General features: G+C 33.8%; 1 protein-coding gene across 1 annotated transcript in view; it reads right to left on the reverse strand.

The window, feature by feature from the left end:
* The window catches only part of Blimp-1 (PR domain zinc finger protein 1), a 73,969-nt gene extending 72,684 nt beyond the window's left edge, over positions 1 to 1,285 (reverse strand). The window contains exon 1 of the mRNA XM_070110878.1: positions 49 to 1,285. The gene's annotated coding sequence lies outside the window, so the exon portion shown is untranslated. The remainder of the gene's footprint in view (positions 1 to 48) is intronic.
* Positions 1,286 to 19,668: the final 18,383 nt, after the last annotated feature.

Consider the following 19,668-nt stretch of genomic DNA (forward strand, 5'->3'; position numbering starts at 1 on the left):
ACCCAAAAATATTACAAAATTTGAAATCAGCTACATTTTCCTACTTACCAAATATCAATTCAGCACGTTGTAATCCTCTTCATAATGCTCCAACCATAATTAAAATAATCCAATAAAATTAGTGATGTGCATGTGTGTGTGTGTGGGTAATCCATTAACTTAAACTCCAATTAAAATCACCAGCAATCAAACAGCGGCAATTAGCATGCAACACAATAAATGTATGTATGCTTGTGTGTGTGTGCACTTATATATATTTTCCAGTGTATTTTTAATTCACTTGTATTTGTTGTTGTGTTCTGGCTAATTTTTGCGCAGTAAATCGAGTTGTTATTGTATTTCATTGATTGTTGCACTAACACTGTTAAGTTTATTTTTTACACTTTGTTGTTGTTTTTTAATGCTTGGTAATTATAATTATTTTTTGTTTTGCAAAAACCTTTGGTTTTTCTTCACACTTTTTTCTTGGCGTTGAACTTAAAGGGACAAAATACACTTAAATGCTGTTTAACTCACGCGTTTTAACCAATAAATGCAGTCTTATGGGTTAACAATTATCGACTAATTAGCGCTATTTAACTAAATTTGCTATTTAGAATATTTGATGCTTAATTATCTATGATTTTTCTTTAATTAATTACAATATTTGTTTAATTTTTTATAATTTTTCTTTAATTATTTCTAATTTTTCTTTAAATATTTGCAATTTTTGTCACTTGAAATTGTCTCAGATGTTGAAACTTGTTTCAATTTTACATACTTCTTATAATTTTCGTTAATTTTTGTTAAATATCATATATTTTGTTGTTGTTGTTTTTCTCACAAATCAAACACCAGTTCACCGCTTACATTTTCACAGTTAGCTTTGCACTTTTCCGTTTGTGAAAAATATTTAGTTGCATATTTTTCTTGTTTTTATTTGCTTATTGGTTGTATTTGCTTTTTTGTTGTTGTAAATTTTCCAACCTTTCCAAGCAACTAATCTAACCAAACTAAGTTGCTTATTGCCAACACTTTTCTTTCAACACTCAGCAATTTGTCTTCTTATTCTTTTGCTGCTACCTTTTCTACGTCTTCTTCTTCTTGTTATTGCTTTTCCACAACAAAACCGCATAGCAAGTATTCTAACACAGTCTCTACCATATACTTTGTACTGTCAATGGCTGACTGTAACTCTAACTTTAAACGGCTGTTGGCTTGATCTGGTTGGTTAGTTAGCACATCGGCTAAGTGTTAGACTCGCATCCAGAAAATGCTTACGAAACCGTGTCTCGATCGTATTGTTGCTTGCGGAAAACTGAATCACGGATGAGTCGCAGCGCCACATCAATGTCATGGGCACACTTGTGAACGTACTAAGCGCACGCACACACACGCACACTCAAACACCGCAAACGGCATTAAAAACCGCTCAGAATAAAACACATACTCACACACACACACGCTTACACATGGAGATAGTATGACAAAGCTGAGCTCGAGTTCGAGTAGAAATTCTGAGCACTCGCCAGCCAGCGAGTGTTAGTCGGTGCCACCTGAAAGCCGATAGCAGTAGATAGTTAGACTTTTACGCGTGACGAATGCGCTCAGCGAGCGACACCGCTTCCCGCTTATAAGGCACACACGCACACATACACACACTCACATGCATATACACCTACAATTGCCCGCAAAGAAAATTCTGATAAACTCATAAGCAATACTCGCGGCCATGACAGTGACAGTGGCCAGAGACACAGAGACAGCTTTGCATGTGTGTGTGTGTGTGTGTGTGTGTGTGTGTAAATAGCTTCATTCACTCAAACACGCTCGTTTTACGGCATTCTAAGTGCTCGTAACTCTACGAAAGCGGCAGCCGCAGCCGTAATTCATCATTCATCCCAAACAACCAGTGGCTGTGTGTGTGTGTGCGTGCGTTTGTGTTGGCGCTCAGCACTTGAGTCGCCTGCGTCTATATGTAAGCCACTTGGCTCTTTCTTCGATATCGAAGATGGTTTGCTGATCTCTTTTGATTGCCTTTTACCTACACATTCGCTGTGTTCGCCATCAAGGTAAAAGAGAAATTCTACAAAGAACGCGCGCGCTCACAATGCTCTTTTATCCGATACAACTATAAGCATACACACAGGTGACTTAGAATCAAACATGACAACAACAACAATGGTTACTAACTCGCTTACATGGCTCATGGTTGGCTGAGCGCGCGCGCAACCGACACGGCCAACTGAAAATCTCACTCAAAGCAATGGTTCTAAAGGCACATAAACACACACATAAGTACACACACTCACGTATACTTTCACAACGCCACGACTCACGATCAGTAGCGCTCATTGTAAATGTGTAGAATTGGCTTTTACCTGTGCCTGTTTGCCATGTTCTAAGTAGCGCACATGATTACATACCACCAATTTGCCACTCACAGCTCAAATTGAGCGTGTGAGCGTAAAATTACAGAATTCATAGCTGTGATTGGCCATTCGGTTATCTGTAGCGAATCGGAATTCTCGTTTGCCGTTCGCCATTCTCGCCCATATACGCGCATTTATATACATATGTACACATATGACAAGTCTGACGATCATTCCCGATTCCCGAAACTCAATTCCCATTTGTCACCAGGTTGTGTTGCTGTTATTATTGTCATTGCTGTTGCCACTGACGTGTGCGGATCAGTTGTGATAGCGTTCGTTGAGTTGGCGAGGCGCTTAACTGCAATTAAATGCTGATTTCTAGTTTAGTTCTCGTTTTGCCTCCTGAAAGCTTTTTGTGAAGCTTAATAATGACTGAAATGCGTAACGCTTTTGCTTCTATTTATTAATTAAATATTATCCGTCAGCAGCCGCTATTACTTCACTTCGCAATCTCTTCAGTAAAAAATTCGACTACGCTCGCCTATATTTGTAATAACTTGTAAGTGATACCATCTGATCGAATTTGACGCGGACTAAAAAAAACACTAAGTTTTCACTTCTTGCAATACAAATCTTTATTATCGCCTTCAAAGTTGGTCCTCAGCTAATATAAGCGTTGGCATCTTAATCCAATTTTCCATACACTTCTCATAGGCCTCGCCTGGGATGGCCTTCCGTGCCTTCAGCAAAATTTTAAGATTTTGGTTTCAGCTCATTTTTGGAGTGTCATTCGCCAAATTGTTGATAAATTTGACGATATTTAAATCCATAAATCTACGCCTCGTCACCAGTCCAGTAATGATGCTTTTGATGGTTGTAAGGTCTTCAGCTACGTAGTCAAGTATCTCTCTCTCTACTCGTCGTCGCTTTGTAAAAGATTAAGGTCTTTTACAAGTTCGCATCTACATGAACTGAATCGCTTGATACACAAAACATTAAACAAAGTTTGTTGAGTTGATCTATAAGAGAAGCTAAGATCCTCTGCTATCTCTCTGTTATCAATACGGCTATTCTCAATTTTCTTAACTTTTTTTAACTATCAACTTTTTTTTTGTCATTAACTGATGTGGATGAACGAAATGCATGAGACACGTTTTCTATAACTTCAGTACCTTCACTGGATGCTCAAAGTATACTCCTAAGACTCTGTAATATTTTCAATGATTCCGTAGCCATGATTTCTATATGATTTCGGTTATTTTCGCAGTATACTTTGTTGGGCAGATATCAAATAATAAATTGAGCGTAGAAGTGGGCAGGGACTTCCCTCAGGAACTCAGTTTGTATAGAGTAAAATATATATATCTAATAAAACTCTTTGTAGTTGTAAGTAAGAGGGTATGTTGTCGCTGAGTTGAATAACTTTATGAGACATAAACAAGTAATGATGTGATGGAATGATTTCATGTTTTTATAGTTAACTTAACCCACTTCAAACCTGGTTAGTTCGCCGAAAGTAATCTGACAGAATCACTGATTGGGCTTATCATGCGTATGTATGTTCAAATAAAAGGTTGTGAAAGCTTATTCTGTCGTGGATTTATAGTTAGAGACTGATTTCTGGCTTAACATACAAGTATATTAAAAAAAAAAAATAAGCAAAAATTCCTATTTGAGAAGCAAGCAGTCTTGAAGGGCCTGTCTATGCTTCCGTACATGCAGACCAAATTACTGTTCTTGGTTTCAGCTAGACCAGTATTCAATCATCACTTTTGGTATCCGCATCCAAAATAATGTCAAATTTGACCGTTTTATACTAACTTTTGTGAGGGTACATTAAGTTCAGACAATACGCTTATCACTAGAAGCCAGCTTCGACTGACCAGTTGAAATAAACAAGTTATTGGTTAAAATATCATAAAATAAAATAAATCAGTAGCTTTAAAAAAAAAATAACACATTTGGACCAAAAAGATTGATCTTCTTAAACCAAGGTATATGTGGACACAGTGTACCAGAACTTCTTTCAAACATTGAATCTACTCGAATATTTGATATACATACATATATTTTATTTTAAATCAAAGTGCTTTACTTCCTTCATATGCATATACATTAGGGTGGAGTGATTTTTTTTTTTTAACATAGAGGCGGTTAATACTAATATAATAATTAATGCCATGAAACTGAAATAAGTTTTAAAGTAAATTTTCGAGTTAAAATTTTTATTTCGTAAAAATTTTTTGATAAGTGTTCTAGTAGCTGTGGAGAGTCTTCTTTCTGGCGAATTAAAAGTTTTCAACTTAAAAAAAAATTTTTTGTGGTCATTATTGGAGTTTTAAAAAAAAGTCTTAAACGACAACATGCTTTCCTTAAGCGTTAAAATAAATTTTAAGTCAAAAACCGTCCCATTTAAAATCTTTTATATGAATGTAAAGTTTTAAGCCAAAAATAATTTTTTCTTGTCCAAAAAAAATTTTTACTCGAAATTTACTTTAAAACTGAGTGCGCCGCCTCTAGATGTTAAAATGTTTTATAATCTACAGATTTTACCCCCAGGCTAAGCAAAAAAATAAAATAAAAATTTTCGCTCCACCCTAATATGTATTGATCCTTTAGGCTGAAGGCATCCATTTGAAGATTATAATATACTCGGATAACTTTCAGTAGTAAGAATTATATCTGTGCTCCTGTTTATAACTCATTGAACAATTCCATTCTTTCCTCCATTACTCTCGACTTCGCCACCTTTCATTTGCTCCTTTCGCAAAAAAACAAATATACTAATAATAAATAAACAAATTGGAACATTTCAGCAATTCGAGCATAACTAAAGAAGTATGTAGACTACTTGTACTATTTTTGCCGCTTTAATCACTTTCATTGAAAGGCATACTTAAGCGGCAAAAATGTGTTCACGAAAATTTGAGCGCGAATTGAAGAAGCATTAACTGGCAGAAATGATAAATTGTGAATAAAAAGTGTTAAATGATTATGAAAAGAAGCAAGGAAAAGAGTCAAAAAGTGCGGGGCAGCAGAAGAAATGAAAGCACACCGCTTCTTTGAGTTCGTTGGCCGCAAATTAAGCTGGCATTTGCTGATCAGCCGACTATTTGACTAACGGACAGACGTGCTGACTACTTCGTGGGCTGGTTCGTGGTTTGGTGCGTATTAGCCCGCATCCAATACAAAAACGTGGCGGAAACGATATAGCCACATGGCTTTCATAGTTAGCCAGCGACGCTTAACGAAGCTATGTACGAGCCTAAGCACATTAGCGGGCAGACATGTCTTCCAAGTACCGGTCGCGGTCGTTTGATGGACGATGTGAGAGGTAAGTAAGAACTCTGCCAGTAGCACAGCGTTGGCAGCTTGTTGTGGCGCCCAGCGCAGCCTTCATGGAACATATGTACATACAAAGTTATAATAATGGGTGAATAGATTTAAACTGGCCTTTGCATGCTTGGTGGGGAAGCGCACATCTTTCATGTAAAAATAGGCGCTAATAATGGCTATGGCTGACATCAATATTTGTTCAAACGGCTTTTACATACATACATACCTACTTACATATATGAATAGTATAAGTAAATAATTAACTGGAAAAACCGAAAAATTAACTGCTAGATTTTGTAAGTTCTGTGAAGAATTGTCTTATTTGCGGTTGCGTGCGAAGCACAGAGTTCATTTTTATGCTTCGGAGCAGTGAATCTGCAGCTACTTTAAAGGCACCCACCTCCCCTTGAAATATATTATAGTGATCTGGTAGTCTAAAGCTGATGAAGCTTGATGCAGAGCTTTCAACAGAAGATTCCCCTATCATTCATTACGCTGCGCTTCTACCCATCCATCTTTAGTACACCACAGATGTCAATGAGTACCGTTTTTGCAAACATTTAGGCTTTTTAAAGTGTATGGTTTTTCAAGCGCCCTGCAACCGACCACAACTCAAAAGAATACTGTAGGTTTAACTGTGGTTTTATATAGCCAAGATACCGTGGAGAGACCCCATATATTTTAATTGCAAAGCCCTTTCCTCTGCTAAGCAGTAAAGATTGAGCCAAAGATATCATTATTTATGCCGATAATACCAATGGAACAAAAAGCAAAGCAGCCGCAATCTACAACCGCCTATCTCTCCTTAAATTTGTCTTTAAAGTTAAAGACTTCAACTTTGTTTCCTAACCAGATATTGTATAGGCAAAACTAGACAAACTTGTAGGTCAATAAAACCAATATATCAGTATTATCATTAGATCTCAACCTCTGAAATCTCTACCCCAGAAATAATATAAACTAAAATCGGCAGAATGGGATATATGGGCTAAGGAAGGCATTAATGAAGGATTAGTGCTTATTATGATATAATTAGCTTTGAGAACGCTTTGGTTGCAGTTGAATGAGACCACATACAAGTACTTGTATTTTGGGTGGTTGTAAATGCTTCAATCCACAAAAACTAGGTTTCTCAAGGTTAAAGTAACTCTTAAAAATCCTTCGACAAATCTTGTAGGTAAATTGTGTTTAATTGGGATCCAATGTGGACGTCAACAAACCTCCTCTCAGCCAATCGAGAGCGCTTTATGAGATGACAAACGAAAGTTGGAGAGTAAAGTAAAATTTTGTTTACTCTACAAAATATGGTTAGTTATTTTAAGCACTTTTATAAAAAATTTCAAAACATTTGGTATTAATACAAAATATATCAAAATACCTCCGTTCTTATTAAACAAACTACAACTACAGTAGTCATATTTACATTTCTTACTTCAATTAAAAAAAATAAAAATTATTATATAACATATGTACGCATACATTGCTTTCTTGGGAATACTTCTTAGAGCATGTCTGAGATCATCATAAGCCATTCCGAAAACTAAAAACAAACTCAGCACATACATACAAACGCCTAATCCTCCTGCTGTCTTTGCAGCAACGCCTTTTATTTCTACGAATGTAAATAGCTGGTTTATATGAGCATGAGTAGCTGATGCGAGTAAAATTCATGTTGCGCTTGCGCAAAGTTCAAGGTTAGGCATATAACTTTTGGTAGCAGTCATCAGCATCGACATTAGCACAAGTCGCCTAATGTCTTGCAAAAATGAAAAAGACAAAACTTCAAATCTTATTCAACATTAGCAAATTCTATGGTGTTTACTTAAAGTAATTATATCTTTCTTTCTTTCTTGATGATTTATTAGACTTTTTCTAGCTTAGTGTCAAATGTTTAACAAGTCTTTGTCTTTGCTGTAGTTGTTGCTGGTTTGGTTGAACAATTAATTTTTCGATTTGCTAAGAAATATTTTTCGGCATTTTTTATGATTTTTTTTGTGCAAACAAATATGCTTCTTCGCAGGCAAATATAATATAATAAGTTTTTTATTGTAATTTCTGCGTTTATATATGATGTAGCTAAAAGTGTGGATAAGCAGAGTCGTAGTATTCTTCACTTTGAACTATCGCTTTAAAGTTTTCTCAGATGGCTCAAAGGTAGACTTAAATGATATTTTTATTGAGTATAATAAGGTTCAGTTATAATAGTATACGTTTTGCTTTCAAATTAAATTATTTATAAAAGCCTATAACAAAAATATACGCTGTAAATGATTTCAGGTTACTGCAAAAAGATCAAACTTTAGTCAGTATTCTATAACACAGAGGTGTTTCGATTAACTAGACGCCTGCAATGCTGGTTAGAAGCTCATTCATTCATTAACTATAAGTATATTTACTCAAGCTTCATAGGTCTATGCGCTAAGTTGATCTCAAAAATATGCGACGAAATTCTCTCTCTCCACACGGCAGCGGTGATATATATTCTAGGATTTATTCGCTGGAGACCAATTTTAAGCGTATTTAGATTGAATTTATTTTACTGATGAGGGAATCGAGGATGGTCTCCTCTTTAGTCCGCTTTAATAAAGCTCGATGTATGGACACCACCCATGTTAACGCCAAGCGAAGGGCTACTGATGGGCCCTCCCAGGCGGTCAGTTAAGTTTTGCTATGAGTTTGTTAGGATTGGCAGAAAATCATCTACTGCGAGTATATGCTGCTCACTTAGGTTGACTATAGAATACGCTACTGCTATATGAAGAGTTTTAGGCATATTTTAATATTTATATCATTGGAAGATGTTTTCGGAACTTTTGCAAAGCCTGTTGAAGAATCATTTAGAAGATTAGCTAGCATATTGAACACATAGGAATAAATGTTGGAGCTTCACTACATCTTTGGTGTCTACTCGATACAGGTTTTGCTCATACTTATTCTGGCAAGAAAAAATGGAAGGAATTATGGATTAATACTGTCGACATACTATGGTAACTGGTTATTTTTTCTCTATAAAAATGTTTATTTCATATGACCGAATATTGGAAAATTTTAACTTTTTTAGCGACTTTTTACCAACCCAGTTTAAATAATTTTATTTTTAATATTTTATAAAGCTACTATAGATAAGAATCCCTAACAAAATAAGAGTGCACCGTACTTTAGTGCCGTACAAAGCATATCGTACAACCGTATCGTACAAAAGTAAGTAATGAAAGTACAAAGAAGGTCCGGAACTTCACGCACTGCCATGCGAGCTTACAACAACAAAAATATAGAGTTCACACGCATGCACATTTATTATTTTATTTGTTGGCTTTTATTATATTATTTTACTCGAAAGTTCGTTGACTTCTGAAAATTCATGCGTGAATATATATGTGTGTGTGTATGGTGCTTTCGTTCTTAACTTAAATTTTGGGTTTGCTTTTACTACGTAGAACTTCAATTCAGTTGTTTCTTTTTCGATGCGTGTGTGTGCGTGCGCGCACTTCTTTCTTCTGTGCCAGCCAATCTCTTTATGACTTTTCGTTTTCTTAATTTCGCTTCGCTTGCTCTTTAGGCCATATTATTTCATGTAATGACCAAAGTTCTTTTTTGGACTATTCACTTGGTTTACCAAACTTTTTAGTTTTTAATTCGTTTTTTATTTCTTGTTATTGTAACAGTCTGCGGCTCATTCGCTGTTTTGTAAGTTCGTTTTCATTGCGCAGTTCATCGACCGTGCCGAGTCTTTCTGACAGCGGCGGCGACTGTCAGCCAGCAATTAACCAACTGCAACTAAATAGCAATTTAACGCTGCCAAGTGAGAGGCCGAAGGCGAAAGAAAATCAGTTTTTTAAATTATGTGTTCTCGTGTGCTTGCTGGGAGCTTGCAGTGTGGCGTTGTGCTGATGAGTGTAAGTAGGGTTAGAGGGGATCTTAACAGTAATATTTGTTATTTAGGAATGAAACATTTTTAATAATTTTATAAAATGTGGGGAACTTCGAAAAAGTTGAACCAATATGTAAAAATATTGATATATTCAAATCATTCTAGTAATGGTTCACAAAAGACTTATGAAACGAACCCGCGTTGAATACTTTCATATTAAGAGATACATGTATCTATTTAAGAAAAATTACTTAAAAGATATGCTGAATAAATTGTAGTTGTAGCAATGTTTACAGAAGTATATACTGGTTACATCCAGGGCATTCACAATGGTTGACTTTTATTACTATGCGTATCACTATTATGATTAACATATTTATCACACTCCTTAGCATCACCAACAAAGTTCTCGAGAATTTGCTTCTGATTTCATTCACTTTTATTATTGTATTTCCATCTTTATGAAGCAAATATACACAGAATATACCAAAGTCTTGAATTGATGATTCTAAAATAAGTAGTTGTTTTGTAGCTTATTGGTATTTTCCGTTGAAATTTGAGTGCAGGACTAAGTCGTTTAGATTTGGTTGAACCCTAGGCTGGGCCTTCTGGCGTTCTCCCATAAGCGTGACGAAATGAAAATTTAATTGAAAAATGCAATTACGTCCTATAAGGAGTAATAAGCCCGTTAGGCAGAAACCAACCGACTAAAAATTTAGGTAGGAGTGTTGTGCGAGGAGAAATCTCCAGCCCAAGGAGCCTCATAGCGGCTTCGGACCATTAAAAGTCCCGGTAGAAAGCAGACGACAGCATCAATGAAGTTGAAGTCGGACCGAGTTCGATCAGCCTCACCGACAGATGGCGCTTTTATCATGAAGGAACTCTACTACTATTTTTCAACTATTATCAACTATTTTTCCAAGCTAAACTTATTTTCAGCTTAGTTTTAATGATTATAGTGATTTGGAATATCGCATTTTCGAAGTGATGCATCAATGTTTTCGGGATTTGCAAAATGTTTTGAAATATTTTTCGATTACCAATTATTTTTATATTTATTATATTAATTTATATCTATTTTTTATTGAAAATAGTTGCTTTCAATTGAATAAATCAAACACTTCATGGAATACTTATACAAATTTATGACCTCTTCGATTTTCATATCTTACTCATTGCCGCTTCTAAGCACATCTACTTCCATGTTCACATACTTTAAGCCGACGGCCTTCTCTCCGTCAGTTTGTCTACACAAATTGCATTTGCCCTACCAACCTACTCCACCGGGTACGATGTCGTGCCGCCACATGTCCAATAAACGACCACAAACACATACATACATACACAAACAGATGCAATCGTGTATGAAGCCGTCACTAACACCTCATCACTGCCACCAATGTGGTCTTCATATTCACAACAATAACAACAAAAACAACGAAACAATGCGTTGGTTTTATTGCAGAAAATTGTTAACTGCACATGACGGTGGAGGAGCAACGAGCCAACAACTCGTGATGCATTTCAATTAGTGACCGCTCGTGAGCACAAATCCAACTATCAACAATCCATCAAGCGCTATGAAATGCAACTCTGTGCCCTTTGCTATCGAAATAACAGAAAATTCAGTGATTCTAATGCTATGAAAGTAAGTGGCCGCATACATAACTGTGTACATACAAGTACATACTCATTTGAATAGAACTTTGTGTATATGGATATATATATATAATATATATATATGTATATATACACTGACATATATATTTGAATCGTCGCACAAGCGAAATTTCAACCAAGAAACCTTAAATGGAAATAAGACATAAAATGCAACTTGAAATAAGAAATGACGCTTGGGTTAAAAAATAAAGAAATAAAACAAAATGCAATGAAATAGAAAATTGAAAAAAATTATGCTGTTCTAATTCTAAGCTGCCACATATGCAGTTAACATGTTGTTATGTATTTTTTTTTTAACCACTTGGTTGGCTACTCCACTCAACTAAATTTACTATTTTATGCATGCATGTAAATGTGTGTAAGTATGTGTGTGTTGTGGTCGTAAAAATAAATGCTTATCATTGGGTTGTGATCGGCGCTGTAATTGCACTTAATATGCAACGCGTTGCACACAGTGTTGTAAAGTGAAGCAAAACAAAAATGCATATAATAAGATTAGACGAAAAGAACACTCTGCAAAGGAGGGATGGACTGCGGTGGTCAAGCACTGTAAAAAAATTTAATAAAATTTTAATATGCTTTGGAAATGGTTTGAAAAAAAAAATAATTTTTAGAGCTTACAATAATTGTATTTAATTAAATGTATCGTTTTCGCAACCAAAAATTCATTTTATAGAAATTAAAGCCCAAAAAATAAAATAAAATTTAAACATGTGGCAACACCAATTTGTTTTTTTTTTTTTATAAATTTGGTTATATTGCATTCATGTCATTTACAAATGACTGAAAAACACGTTTAATAAGAAAGTTTACTTATTTAATTTTTACGGTTTTAGCCCGTTAGCAATTATGATTACTATTGGTTTGTTTAAAGAGTTCAATTCCAAGGGTTACCAAATAATATTGTATATACAAATAAAATAATTTAATTTATTTTTTTAAATTGGAATAAATAAATAAAAATTTATCAAATGTCAATTTCATTCCGTTTTTTTTTTAACATATTTATTTAAAATGCATTAATTTAATTTTTAAATGAGTAACAGCAAAAATTTATTATAAAAAATGTAACTGAAATTTAATAGATAGTAAATTTTTAGTTTTAGCCCGTTCGGAATTAAGATTGCTGTTAATTTGATAAAACGTTGGGTTTTATGATTTACAAAACAATATAATATATTTCACCTACAATAAATTCACCTATAATTCACCTAAATAAAATTCGAACAAACTAAAATTTAATAAAGTGGCATAATCATATTTTTTTCGAAAAATTTTAATTTAAAATGTTTCAATTTATTTCACAAATCAATAGCATCCACTACAAAAAACTTAAGTATAATTCCCAAGGCAGTAAATTTTTACAAATTTAGCCTATTTCAAATTAGGATGGCTTAAATTAAAAGTTAGGTTCTAGGGCTTACAAAACAATATAATTTACCCTTGCTTTACTGCTCTTCATAAATAAAAAATAATTTTTTTAGAATATGGAATTAAAAATAAAAATAAAAATTTAATAAAGTGGCAACATCATACTAAGTTTTGAATAAAATCTTCTTTTTTATAGTACCCTATTGATTGGCAACTTTATTTTACTTTTTAATGCTTAGGTGAATCATATATATTAATTTAAGAAGGGTGGCAATCAGGTTCATGCTGACAGCATAATACATTTTTTTTGTAAAAGTTGTCATTATAATAGTACTCTTTTGATATATATTTTTTTCAAGTAGATCTTATTTTGTAATTTACGAAGGGTGGCAACTACGAGTTATGTTAAATTTAAGTTTGATCTATAGAAGTGTTTAGTGTTTTAACCGCTATTCGGTTAAAAATATTGATTTCGTTTACGGGATCTTTAAAATGATCAAAATATTCAAAATTTTTAATTAATAATTAAAATTATTTGTCATCAAACTTCCAACAGCTCTGGACTCCTGTTTGATAGATGCTATTTAATTTAGCTTTAAGTGGGTTGCCACTTATCTGCAAACTGTTTTTTTCACCGAATGGCACTTTATAGTCTTTTAAAGAGCTCAGACTTTTTAAATTTATTTTTATAGCCGCTATCAATACAAATTATGCGACAGAGTTGCCATCCTTTTAAATAAAAAAGATGTAATGCAATTATGAAAATAAGTATTAGCTTGGGGAAAGTTGTTTGAAGTGTTCAAATCTACATGTAAAAAATTGCTTTTAGTAGATTGAATTGCCACATTTCTTAACATAGCAAGTAGTTGCCAAATTGTTAAACGCACTTAAACTTTTAAATAAATAAGTATATGCGTATGATACGCAGAAGTATAAACGTATGATTTATTCCACCATATAACCAATTGGTGACTAAGAAGAAAGCAGGAAATTAATTAAATTTTTGGGATGGCCACACTAAAATTGTTAAATATTTAATTAATTTAATTTTCGAATTAGGAAAATAATATAGGTTCTAAAATATTGTAAATTATTTTGTTCTAAAAATATTTATTTTTCTAAGGATTTTGGAAAGAGTTGCCACTTATACAAAAAATTGAAAGTAAAATCAAATTAACAAGCTCAGTACATATACTTGTACATATATTCTTTACAAAAACAATATTTAGCTTCAAATGCGACATTTTCAATATGGTTGCCTCATTTACAGAAAATTATACCTGCGCAAGAACTTTGTTGTAATAAGCATTAACTGCGCCTTTTTTTAAATCTTAGGTGCCTGAACACATTTTATACAAAAAAAAGTCTGGTGTTGCCATCAGCTTACAAACTCAACTTTAATTACTTATTTTAATTTGTTGTTTGAAAAATTTATAAGATTTATAGCTACAAATGTTTTGATAATTCATTTAATATTCTATAGAAATTTTTTTCACTGCATTCCCTGCTCCCAATTCCACTGGGAATAGCACAATTGTTCCACAAAAGAGTTCTCAACAGGATGTTGCTGTTCAAGTTGGCATTATAATTTTCGAAAATTATGTTGCAACAACAAAAGCTATGACTAACTGCACGCCGATTCCGCTAGCATAGCAGAGTTCGGCTAATTGTATGTGGGAACTGCATGAAACTTACAAAATAATTCAAATACGCTACTCCCGTTGCTTTGTAGGCTGTAAGCTGCAAGCCAGCCACTCAGCCATCCAGTCCGCCCGTCAGCCAGTTGCGTTGTTGAGCGTGTACGCGCAATGGTTTGACCTACTTATGTAATGCCATGCATGGCGTTGGGTTCAGGCGGTGTGAAGGCAAATCCGCATGCCCGTGTGATATAAAAAAAAATATAAATAAATTGGCTGTAGGCGATGCTTAAATCGCCAGCGCAAGCAAATCACTTGTTTGCCAATTATAACACATGTAAATGAATATTTTGCATATTTCTATATATCTATATATATATAAATATATGTCATATATCGAATATAATATATAAATATATGTCATATATCGAATATTTATATATATGTATATATATAATTTTTCAATGAAGAAATTGAAAAAATTTTAAATTCTTAATACGATTTCAATGCAAATTGATACTATAATCTCAGTTTTTTATCGCATGCTATAAATAAAATGTTTGTCACTGTGAGCTTAGAAACGGCAAAGGTTATTGATTGCTGATCATTTTTTCTTTCATTACTTTCCAATTACTTACCATATTTGCTCACATCACGCAGGGTATTAAACTCAATCATAAATATATACCAACATAAACTTTCATACTCTCTTCCAGCAACATGTAAGCTTTCAATTGGTTGTTTATGTGACCTAATGACACCTCCCACACAATTTGTCTATTTATTGCCGATTAGTTGTTGTTCATTGTGTTCGTGATAATTTGTAATTGACTTGTTTGAAAATTTTCAACGATCACGCGTAATTACTACGAGGTTCGCGAAGTAATGAGTTCCTTAATACAGTTTTTGTGATTTCAATTTAAAGCTTTTAGAGAATACGAGTTTTACGAAATTCGGCAGCTGTCCCGATTGCGTTGAACATTGATGTTTACCACACGGTAGATTAGGCGTTCTAGATCTTGAAATATCTCTCAGTCAGAAAATTCGGAATTTTTCGCAAAGTTACGAAATATGTACTTAAATAATGTACACTTGAAGGAATGAGTCTTGAGATTAACAAAAAAATAATTTAGCTTTCCTGCTTCATATATTTTTCTTAAGAGGTTGTAAGGTGATTTTTCTCGTTAAATGGAGCTGTTCTCTTCATATAAGGATACATATTTTCACTCATTTTTATGCCATGAACAGGGTATACAACCAGGAGGAAATGTCGGAGCCCCTATAAAATATATATGTACATTAGGGTGGAGCGAAATTTTTTTTTTTTTTTGGCTTAGCCTGGGGGCAAAAACTGTAGATTTAATAAAAAGAAAATTTTTGGCCAAAAACAAAATTTTTTTTAACACCAAGAGGCACTCAGTTTTAAAGTAAATTTTTGAGTTAAATTTTTATTTCGTAAAAAAATTTTTGATAAGTGTTCTAGAAGCTGTGCAGAGTCCTCTTTCTGGCCAATTAAAATTTGTAAACTTAAAAAAATTGTTTGCGGTCATTATTGGAGTTTTAAACAAGAAAAAACGTTCACTTCGGTTGCGCCGAAGCTATAATACCCTTCACAAAAACAAAGGCCCCTTACAAGAACTTGATTCCGAACGTTCAATTTGTATGACAGCTATATGATATAGTGATCTAATCTGACCATTTTCTGTGGAGAATAATTTGTTGCCTTAAGCAATAACTCGTGCCTAATTTCGTGAAGATATCTCGTCAAATAAAAAAATGTTCCATGCAAGCACTTTACTCCGATCGTTCAGTTAATATGGCAGCTATATGCTATAGTCATCCGATCCATACAATTTCTTCGGAGATTAGATTAATGCTTTAAATAATAATACATGCCAAATTTCGTGAAGATACCTCGTCAAATTAAAGAGTTTTCCATACAAGCACTTGATTCCGATTGTTCAGTTTGTATGGCAGCTATATGCTATAGTGATCCGATATTGGCGATTCTGACAAATGAGCAGCTTCTTTATGAGAAAAGTACAGGTGCAAAATTTCAGATCGATATCTCAAAAACTGAGGGACTAGTTCGCGTATATACAGACGGACGGACAGACAGACGGACATGGCTAAATCAACTCAGCTCGTCACGGTGATCATTTATATATATACTTTATATGGTCTCCGACGTTTCCTTCTGGGTGTTACAAACTTCGTGGCAAAATTAATATACCGTGTTCAGTTTTGAGTCAAAAACCATCAAATTCGGTATATTTTATATAAACGTGAAGAGTTTAAACCAAAAAAATATTTTTTTTGTCCAAAAAAAATTTTAACTCGAAATTTACTTTAAAACTGAGACTGAGAAAACTGCCTCTAGATGTTACAAACATTTTTTTTTTTGGCCAACAATTTATATTATTGAATGCTACATAGCCTGAAATTAATAAAAATTAGTAAAAAAAATTTTAAATAAAATTTCTGAAAATAATTTCGTCCACTTAGGATCTCAATTTTGAATTTTAAGGCCATTTCACAAAATGTGTAATCATTTTGGAAGCCCAATCAGAACCTTTTCGAATTTCGAGTTCGCTGCTTGAGTCTTTTGTTGATCGCGAAATTCACTGCTTGTGTTGAGCAAACTTTTATTTAAGCGATGTAAACATTTCAGCACAACCAATAGTACTTCTTTATGTATGCATAGATATGTATATATATATTTGCACACGTTTAACTATTTGTAAGTTTTTTTGTCTGCAGGCGTGAAGCGTTCCATTTTCTATTTGCACATCTCTTTAAACATCGATCACAATTAGATTATGAACGGGTAATTGTGTGAGGCAACACTCGACTCTATTCGACTTGACTTGACTTGACTATTTGTGCCATTTGGACAGACACTTCGTCATTTTGCCACTTGCGCACAACGGCTACCGCATAGTACAATATATGTTATAATGTTGGTGTTGTTGTTGTTGTTAACATTTTGCGGCTGTTGCGCTGCGGAGCTTGTTTGTTGTTAGTGAGTTGCTGAATTTTGTTGTTGTTGCTGAATTTTTTTTTTCGTGTAGTTGTTGTTTTGTAGTTTTTGTTGTTATTGTTGTTGTTACCCTCCATGCTAATTGTGTGATGCTGTACCGCCTCAGGTGCTGATTTTCAATTTCGGCTACTAGTCTTGCGTACGCGCATTGTGGTCGTTGTTGTTGTTTGGTTTATGGCCAGAAACGAAGACACATTTTCGCTTGCGGCAAGCGTCACTTGCTTGTTCTATGCTGGTCAAGTACGCTCATTGTTGTTATTTAGCAAGTGTAGTTGACTGCAGTGAGTATATTTTTAAAATTTTCAATTTTTTATTTTTGTTTTTTAAAATTTTTTTTTTTTAAATTTTGCTGCTTTTGTGTTCACTTAAACTTTCTTCGCCGCCGAGGGATAACATGAATATGTGCCTTTGTCAAGAATCGTCTACTAGCGGTTTACCACAGTTTTGACAGCACTTCTCAGCGCCTGCTATTCAAAGTTTGGGCTTAAAAAACAGCAACAACAACAAAGCCAATAACAATATTTTTTTTAAAAAGCACAGTAGCTCTTCATCGTTCAATTATTGCCGCGGAGTCTCCTGCTATATAAGCGCTAAAGCTAACGTACCAGGCATATAGAGGTCTATTAATATTATATATGCATATATGTTAGCTTGCATGTGTGTACATATGTATTTTCAGTATATTTTACGCGCACGCTACAATAGAATTCCAATTGAAAAGAGAAATTTGTTTTTGGTCCCCAGCATCTCAGCCCGACTTCATACACATATATACATACATATATCTATATATAGACACACATAAATTTATATATATATATATATATATATGTATATATATGCAAACTTATATATAAATATTTTTGTCAATCACCACCTCACACACACTTACCTGCCCATCTGCATAAATGCTCTGTCATGAGTGTGTAGCAGCGTTCGAGCGATTAAAACTAGTACACACGATAATTGAAAATGCAAATCTTGACATAGTTAGCCATTATTTGGTACTGACGCACTTTCGGTGAATTTTTGCAAAAAAATAAATAAATAAAATTCTCAGTAACCAAATTTTTTTTATTAACATACGCAAAGAAATGAAAAATAAAATAAATAAAATAAAATAAAAACAACAACTAAACTGGCTCATCAGCTATTGACGTCGTTTGAATAACTCGTCCGTAAAATAATAGCGCTTCTTTTGAGAGATTTGTAAATATTTATTTGCTTTTGCAAGGAATTTTCCTTTCTAGAGTTCACTAAACTTTTCCTAGACCACGCATTGCTGATTCAGTTGTGGGAAGAAAGTGCCAGTTGAGTACTTTCTTTGCAAATGTTATTGAACTATTATGGTTTCTGTGAATTTGTGTGGATTTTTGGCTACGGCTGCTAACAATTTAATTTTTAAAAAGTCAAGAAACTAATTAAGTGTACGACATTTGACAATATTGCGAAGAGAAATTTGTTACACCTAAAATATTTGTCTTAATGTTTTTTTTCTAAGAAGTTTTTAATACCCATATCGATAAGACTGCAACCCTTTAAAGTATATATGTATAAATGATTAAGTGCTTTTATCCCAGAGAGCTTTTCTTTTGTCAAAACCGTCAATATCAGACTGCCATATGATATAGTTGCCATACGAACCAATTAAAACTAAGATAAAAATATTTATAAAAATTTATAAAAATATTTTTTCTCTATTTGGTGAACCTAACCTAAGTGAAGTGAAACCTTTTTCCGTTGAATGCAATCTCGATCATGTCATGCAATACCTTTTAGCTGTAAGATTTGTCTTTTGTTTCATTTACGGCCCTTGGCCAAACAATTATCTAAAGGTTTGGGAGCAGAAGAATTTTGTATATAAAAAGCCCAATTTATGAAGGGTTGTCATTAATTGGTGTTTGCGTGTCACATTGTCTTAAGGAGAGAGAGGAAAATAATTTTATTCAGCTAATGCTGCGATTCGACCAATAATTTTCGCTTGACGTTATTTTAAGTGATACATTTTTCGTCACCAATAACAATTTTCGTCACGCGCGCAAATCAGAAATGGATTCATCAGATTGTAATTCGATGGTAATTTAGTCCATGAAGTTTGTTTGCTTGAACTAGTGTGACAGCGCCTTTCTTTTTGTAACCAGTATTTTTTAATTGGTAGCAAATGGGGTTTTTAGGCAATATTTAGCTCAAAAAAGTGATTATATGTTATGACCAATGCACGAATAGTTTCGGTAGACGGTGCCTGTTTGCCATGATATTTGAAATGATATACAATTAGCGTTAACACAATTGACAAAAAATATTTGTAATAATCACAATTTCCCAATGAAAGTATCCTATTCTAACAAACAGAGACTCTTCTTCTTGTGAACTCTTCCT

Source organism: Bactrocera oleae, chromosome 6 (genome assembly GCF_042242935.1).
Source record: "Bactrocera oleae isolate idBacOlea1 chromosome 6, idBacOlea1, whole genome shotgun sequence".
Classification (NCBI taxonomy): Eukaryota; Metazoa; Arthropoda; class Insecta; order Diptera; family Tephritidae; genus Bactrocera; species Bactrocera oleae.